The sequence below is a fragment of the Periplaneta americana genome, chromosome 3 (genome assembly GCF_040183065.1).
Source record: "Periplaneta americana isolate PAMFEO1 chromosome 3, P.americana_PAMFEO1_priV1, whole genome shotgun sequence".
Classification (NCBI taxonomy): Eukaryota; Metazoa; Arthropoda; class Insecta; order Blattodea; family Blattidae; genus Periplaneta; species Periplaneta americana.
The window spans coordinates 134,897,784-134,906,277 of NC_091119.1; the positions used below are offsets into that span (position 1 = coordinate 134,897,784).

General features: G+C 35.1%; 1 long non-coding RNA gene across 1 annotated transcript; it reads right to left on the reverse strand.

Annotated features, from left to right (window-relative positions):
• Window positions 1–613: 613 nt before the first annotated feature.
• Window positions 614–4,246, reverse strand: LOC138697140 (uncharacterized). The gene is made up of 3 exons (XR_011331535.1): window positions 4,007–4,246; window positions 2,630–2,730; window positions 614–2,058 (listed from the first exon to the last, which is right to left on the reverse strand). It is a non-coding gene; the product is annotated as an uncharacterized lncRNA (long non-coding RNA).
• Between the last annotated feature and the right edge of the window lie 4,248 nt (window positions 4,247–8,494).

Below are 8,494 nucleotides of genomic sequence, written 5' to 3' on the forward strand. Positions count from 1 at the left end.
CGAACATGAAAACATCAACATACCGTTCTTGTAACGCATATTACTATTTTTTCTTCCTACTCAAAAATTTTATATTTTGCACATAGGAGTTTGCAGGAACAACAACGATATGCTTTCTCTTCATTTATACTGCGGAGAGATTTGGAATTTAACCCAGGCATATTGTGCACCGCCACCTGTCCTAGTCCCAAGTTAGAAATTTTACAAGAAAATCTCTGACCCTGCCGGGAAATTAACCCGGGCATCTTGTTTTCAGGTAGGCTAACTCGGGGGACTTGTTTAAAAATTGTTGTTGTTATTATTATTATTGTTGTTATTATTACTGTTACTGTTATTAATATTAATGTTAATATTAATATTTAGTTGGCGGCTCCATTACTTTCTCTTCGGACACCCAGAGGTTCTCGACCCCCTGGTTGAGAATAATTGGATTACACCATTACCATTTGGAGTTCTTGTCTTAAGCGGAGTCCTTGCTTTTTCATGGTCCAGTGAATCATGAGTTCCATCACTTCTGAATATTAGTTCAAAACTCTCACAAGAATGAGGATGAAAAGGACTAAATACTCAATTATTTATTGGCTGATGGTGATTAGACGTGAATAATGATGAACAGACATACAGAGGAAGGAACTCGTAACTATTTCAGAGCTGCGCGATGATTACCGAGTCCGCAGAGTGGTCCAGGTGTGGCAGTGCCTGCGGATCCACTGCGCCGCAGGCTGAATCCGGCGGACATCGGTTACTACTGCCAAAAGTTGTCTTGCATGGAGTTTTTCTTTTTTTGTAGGCTCCCAATGTTTTGAGTAACACCAAAACGATTATGTATATTTCTTGACGATTTTATTCACTCTCTGCAATTGTAATTCTTCCTTCCCTCAATGTAGTTTACCCTGGTTCACTCAATTAATGGTCTAATTTTACACAAAGAGTTCAAAATACATTTAGGAATAATAATATTAAGAATGAATCAATGCTATCCTTTTTCTAATAAATATAAGTTCCGGCAATCATACACATGTACAGACCGATTATTTAGTCCTGACAGCTCAGCTACGAGAAAGAGGGGAAGTAATAGGAGTAGTGGGAAGAGCTCCGGAGTAGAGATAAGGGCGAGCGGTCGGTAAAGGAATGCAGTATAGCTTAACTGTACTGGAAACATACCGCTCTACAGCACGGATGACATCTCCGAAAGCAAGCGACTGACTAACCCAAACACCCCTTGGCGTAACTAAATGGACTCGCCTGACCCAGGCGCACATCGCCGGCGACTGTCAGGACTAAATAATCGTACTGTACAGCTCGATTCAGCGTTATTGGCCCTTGTCCTTGGTTATTTGGCTAGTGAGCGAGCTGTGTGTTGCGTCATAAGAAAGAAATTTAATCAGAAATGTGGATAGGAGGAGAAGAGGGAAGAGGATTAGTTGAGGGACATTCAGGTCAAGAAAATATAAGTCATCATGACATTGTTTAGTCAACAGAAGTAATGGTTTGTGACGAGAAGTGTGGAAGAATGTTGTGTTTTAAGACGGAGTGTACCGCGACATGATAAGAAGAAAACGTTAGGTGTTATGACGGTGCAGCCTGACCTGTGTGACCCAGTCCGCCAGTAATGATGAGTAACTCGCTCTTAGTCTATCTATTTACTTTTTACAAAGGCCAAAATCCCTGACTCTAGCTCTTTATGAAAAATGAGACATATACTGTTACATTTTAATTGAAAATTTCCATACATCAATAAGCTTGAATTTCTGCAGTATGTAGCCTAGGCTTTTTCAACATATCTTCCTCTGGACAATACAATGTGAAAAAAAAATATATATATATATATATATATATATATATATATATATATATAAGCTCTGAAACCATTTCTGTTTCTATTATTGCGGAGCGTCCTATTTACTGACAATGATACAATCGATATATTGATCGATCTGTGATGTCTCTGTTTTCTTTCTTGTCCTCTAAGTGTCTAGGACTGTGTTTCTTCAGTTCCGCGAACGTAACCGAGTAGTTCTGTAAGGAGCTGTGGAACAGTTGAAGTACTTTCTGCAGCTGCAATGAAACAAAACATAGTTGTTAGTTATGTGTGTATTTTGGGACAATATACTTTCTTCTGTTGTTCAAATTAGACCTATTCATTTTCTCTTCGTATTGAGGAAAATTTTGGTATTAGTTAACTGCCTTTTATAATAAAAAAATCTTAAGTACCTGAAAACATTAGCTGTGAATACATCAGTAAGTAAGGAAAACTCAAATATTTAAATTGTAGGCAAATGAAAATCTTGAAGCTGTTTTTCCTAACTTCATATTTTCTGTGATTTAATGTTCTAGCCCTGATCACATATATATCACATAGGTCATTCCTATGTTATGAAGGGGCAACATAAAATGAAAACAACCATTAGAGCCTCCACCGTCGAAAAAGGCATTTTTAGTAACGACCACTAGATGGAAGTATGGTTGCTCCACGCAATTCCATAAGAATTATAACGCGACTTCTTATGTAGTCGCTAGATGACAGCATAGTGAAATTGGTAAAAGTAGTTGCCTTTTTAAAGTACATTAGACAGATCAATCTGTTATATGTGATCAGGAGTACTATTAACATATAAAATATACTTACTCTAGTTTGTTTATCAATGCAGCGGACGTTCTTGTACCACAGGAGTTGTTTTTGTGGCAACCAGTCAGTTGGTAATTTATTTCCCGAAGTTCATTTTGTACCTGTGGAAGAAAGAAACATTATGGTTTAATTTTGTTATAACACTAATCTCTGCAATAACCACCGCTATTACTATTTCCTAAGGGGGGAAAGTGACTTTATTTGATGGATAGGCTACACTATTATATTTACAGCTCTTAGTATGTTTCAGGGAGTAAGAAAATGATGCGAAATGTACGATCTCGAAATATCACCTTGTCGGTCTGAAAAGAGGGATTTTTATTGATTTTTGGGAAGTAAAACTTGGACTATTGCATTAACAAAAAATTAACAGTAGTTTTACATAAAACAAGGAAAAATAGAACAATTTTCGATAACGAAGAGTTCCGCAATTCATACATTGTTTAGATGTTAAAGTTTATTGACACAGAAATGTTTATATCACAGTTGTAAGCAAAGATAATGCGGTGAAACCTAAAGGAAACGTAGCCTATCCATGGATAGGCGTGAACGACAATCAGCTTATCAGCGCTTAATCATCCTAACAGTGAGCATGTCGCAATTTATGACATCGGTCAGGTTAGACTTTCTGAGCAAGTGTTTAAATCAGATGTCTATGGTATTGCAAAATGGGGGAAATATCATTGATACATTATTTAATACATAGTCTACTATTTTAAGGTATCTGTACAGGAATTTTTATAGAATTAATTTAGAATTTACAAGAACAACTCGTATTAATTCTACAGTTTCATTATTATAAAAAAATTCGCGATGAGTAATATTCATTATCGATACCGTTACGTCATCAGTATTTTAGATAGCTTATTGTACACATGAAAATTATGTTGGAAAATTATATTAGCATTTTACAGTTGTTTTTAAATACTTTCTCGCCATCTAAAATTAATATTTATTCACCACTATTAGAGCATTTTTCTGCGTCAGAAGCAGATTGTATTTATTGGTATTTAACGATAAACTACTTGTTTTTCATTCATGAGATGCTGGGCTCGATGTCTTGGTGTCTCCAATAAAATGAAAGTAAGACAAAAATTTCGTGTAGGAATTGGAACCCGAATCCGCTGGATATGGACCCACAAAAAAACTCTTGTATTCCAGAAGTTATAAGAAATGGTAGCCGATATCAAAATGAAGACAGAATGAATTTACTTCTACTGATATGAAAAGAAAATGATCACATAAGTACACTTTCATGACTTTTTTTACGCTTACCTGCTTGACTTTGAATTTAAAACAACTCTACAACACTCACGACCATAGAACAATAAAGTTACGGAAGAGAGACAGGGAAGAACATCGCAGACATGAACTGACCTGATGGTAGAGGTTGCTGATGGTCTTTTCCTCCTTCTTGAAGTATCTGATCTGAGGTTTGACGGCACGTATGAGCTTAGTGATCTCGTGGCGCGCCGGGTTGCCGGGCTTGCCACCATGTGAGTCAGTTTTGGTAAACTGGCCGCAAGGGTGATGCCATGCTCCCCGCTTGTGGATCCGCACCGGCACTCCGAAAGAGGGCGCCGTGAGCACTGAGAGTAGCACCGCGAACAAAACAGCTGCAAGCAAGAATCCACCGGTCAACCAAATCTCACTTCCGTTTCCTCTGCACTCACATTTCTCAGTACACTTGGTCTTATTTTGAAATTTATCACTCTATGTCAGTGTGCAAAACAGATTCTCAAACCCATTATGGAATCCCTACTCATCACTCCGTCTTCTGGCCTTTTCGTGTTTAAGGAATGTTTATTAAACTTCGTACAATATTATATTATTCAGTATAATTTTCCGCGTCGTCTACCTAAATTTGCGGCTAATGCAAATGAAATGTTTGACACGAAAGACTTATCGAAAAATTGTCATGTTATCTGCTGTGAGCCCAAATAATTAATCCATAGTTTACAATTTTGTTCGCCGTTTTCCCCAAGAAACCAAGTCCAAGTCAAATGAACGTTTTATGTTACAAATAATTAAATAGATCCCTCGATTTGACGCTAAAGCTTAGTATTCAACAGTGGTATCAACAAAAGGAAAATAGATATACTAGTATTACGATCATCTGTCTAAGGCGTAATATCGACATCTCAATTAACAAATCCACGTCCACTTAAATTACAACATATATATTTGTAGTGTGAAGTTATATATCATTAATTTAATTTGAATATTTTCTGTTCATAAATAATAATTTAATATTTTTTACTGTAAAAACTGTAAACTGTACAGGCGAGTTTGTTTTCTTATATTTACTGTATATTAATTGGCCCATTTTATCTGAGGAGAAAATGTTACACTTTTCTAAACCCATAGTCTACACCAGTTAATTCCCAGTTTAAAATCTATACGTTGAATATCTCAGGTCATATAAATGATGTTAGAGTTACGAAAAATTAGTTTACAATTATATAAACAGTGTTATGTTTCACAAGTGATCGAAATTTAAATAATATACTGTATTTAAATTTATAAACAAGTTTAGTAAGTCAAAATGTAGAAGAAATCCTGGCGTATTCTAATGGAAAAACTTTGAATCAAACGCTTTTCATTTCAAACAAAAAGATAGCTTATCCTTTGATATTTAAAGGAAACCAACACACACTAATCACATTATACCAGCAACTTCAGAACATCCTCTTTCTCATAAATTAAGTACATTTCATTATTTAATAAATAGAGCATTACAGATTCCCTTATCTCGCACAAAATACAGAAAAGAGATGCAAAACTTTCTTAACATCGCAAAAGAAAACGGTTATAGTAGAACCCTAATTAAAAAACTAATACATAAAAAATAAAATGAACAAAGAATGAAAAGTTTATCCACTCTATCCAGGAACACTAAAGAAAATAATAAAACATGGTCAACGTTAACATACAATAAAATAATTTCCAGTAAATTAGCAAATTTTTTTCAAAAAGAAAATATAAAATTAGCATTTAAAACCAACAATAAATTAAATAATAATATCAATAATCATTTACACCATACCGATAAAATTAACATGAAAGGAGTATACATGTCAAAATGCAAAACCTGTAGTGACAAATATATTGGACAAACAAAACGAAATTTTAAAACAAGATATAAAGAGCACATTTCCGATTTCAAACACAATAGAACAAAATCAAAATACGCATCCCATCTCATTCAATATGGACATGAACCTGGATTAATAAATGATACTTTAACAATAATCAAAACATATAAAGATAACACACAAATAAATACGGCAGAAGAATATTATATCTCGAAATATTACAGAAAAGATAAATTATTGATTAATGAAAACTTACACAATTTACAAAACACACCATACAGCATATGACGCGGTGTATTCATACGCGCACTATTTACTGTTTTCATAAACTGTGTGAGACATAGGTACACAGTCTCTATATTGCTAGTACACGACCAACATCCACAGAAAACACCTCTACAGCAAGTAGTAATTTTAAGTGCGTACATTTAACATAATTAAATATTGCCGTTTTACCTTACTATATTAGAACCCGTCACCGATCCTTTATATCTTATCTAGCTTTCATTTCGTAACCATCTTAGGTTCCCAATATCAATTGATAAAAGTTTTTCAGCCAAATTCATATAATACAAGTTGCACCATTTCAACACTTAATTACTTTCAGCGATCTTTGACATCCGATTCATATCGTGCTATATATTTTTCTACAATAACATTACTTTATTGAATAATCATCCGTAAGTTTCATTTAATACATTGTAAACAACTATAACCCATCAGTTTAAAGTCAGATTATTCATTCAAGTTTTCAATTATTTTCAGCGTAACACGAGCAACGACAGAAAAACGCCCACCATCTAATTAACTATAAACAATTAAACCTAATATATTGGCGGAAAGAACAACACCAAGACCTGCAAATCATAGGCAGTCATGACAGGCTAGGAATCACATACTATAATATGGAAATATAATATTTTGTAACAAAACAATGTAATTTGTAAATCCTCACATGCATAGCTCATCTTTTATTTTATATTTTAATCTCACTTTTAGCTTATATCACTATATTATTTATAATATTGTCCTCATGTGATGACTTGCAAAAATAGTATAAGTATGTTTTAAATGTTGACATTTGGGGTATCCACAATTGAACATCAGAAAGCTAATTCATATACTTTTAATAGATTTCATCCCCATGTGATAAAAAACATGTAATGTATTTGTAGATTGTGTAGATAATACTGAGAATATTGATATTGTAAAATGACAGTGTGTATCTGTTGATGTTGACAGGCTCAACGAAAACGTTCATACGTCATATAATTTATTATGTAAAGGTTAACACCTAATAACATTATACAAAATAGTAAAGTCAACGACTGAAAAATAAACCTTCAACATCAACATTATCTTATAAAGTTTTTTAATGCTCTTAAGGAAGAACGTTGTTAATACTCTTCGTATAACTCATCGAAAAAGAGGCAAGAGTGTTTATGTTTACAATATCAACCAAATATCTCATACGTTTAAGTAATATTTCGTCTTATAGCACGTATAATATTCCAATGAAAAGTGAAAATCGTATCTGAGGTTATTCTCAGCTTTCTTCTTGCTTTCCACGTTCTATAATGGCAGTGCTAACACATACTACTACTATAGTCTATTCAAAATATCATACGATGTGTCCACACCTGTAGAGTAACGGTCAGCGTGTCTGACCGCGAAACCAGATGGCCCGGGTTCGAATCCCGGTCGGGACAAGTTACCTGGTTGAAGTTTTTTCCGGGGTTTTCCCTCAACCCAATACATGTAAATGCTAGGTATCTTTCGGTGATGGACCCCGGACTCATTTCACCTTCATTTCATTCAAACGTTAAATAACCAGAGATGTTGATACAGCGTCGTAAAATAACCCAATAACTCATACGATGAAGTAATACACGGTTCTGAAAATCGTTCAAATTATTAACACGTTTGTTTTGCGTTATTTTCCAGGAGAGGTAAATATTGGTATACTACCTATTTCAATTGTCTCTTTGCCCTATCCGAGAATACAAGATAACGTAGGCTATGTACTTCTAAACCACACGCCTCTGCAGTCAGATTCTTTGTTTGTGAAAAACTAACACGCACTGCATCATAAGCAGTATATACAGAAAATATAATACTCCTCGCCTGTGAGTGTAGAACTATCCTTTTGCGTATAACAGATGAAACATCAGAGCCACTTGCAATACCTTCAAGAGACATTGTTACGGTAAGTTACACACTACACAAGAGAAAACAATCCACGTCTGAATTTGAAAATAAATAGAATCTATCTTCATTGACAGAGAGGGACTTCAGAGCAAAATATGCTGTATATTGTAGGTTGGATATCTCTGTTTGGTCTTGAAGCGATAACACGCGAACCAGTTGACATATAATTGTCATTCTTGTACTGTTGAGTTCAGAATTCGTAGCTCTATCGAATGTCACAGCTTAAAATTCATTCCTAGCCATAAATATTGTGCGCGCAAGAAAGAAATTAATACGCGACGCTTCAGCGAGACTTCGCGAGGATTTAACTAGGCAATACCGCTTCACTGTTACTGGCTGTTCGAGATAGACCGGCCTGAACTAGCTCCGCCTTATATGCCTTCTTATTCTGAAAGCGCTCTAGTCACGCACAGCACTGTCACCGGAGCAATTACCTGCAAGTAGATTCTTCATGGTGCTTTTTATGTAATCCTGTCTCCGCAAGGTCGTTCTGACAGAAGCACGTGGGTACCCGAGTCAGGTAGACGGATGCTTTCGAGCCCTGTTGCAAAATGATTTTGTC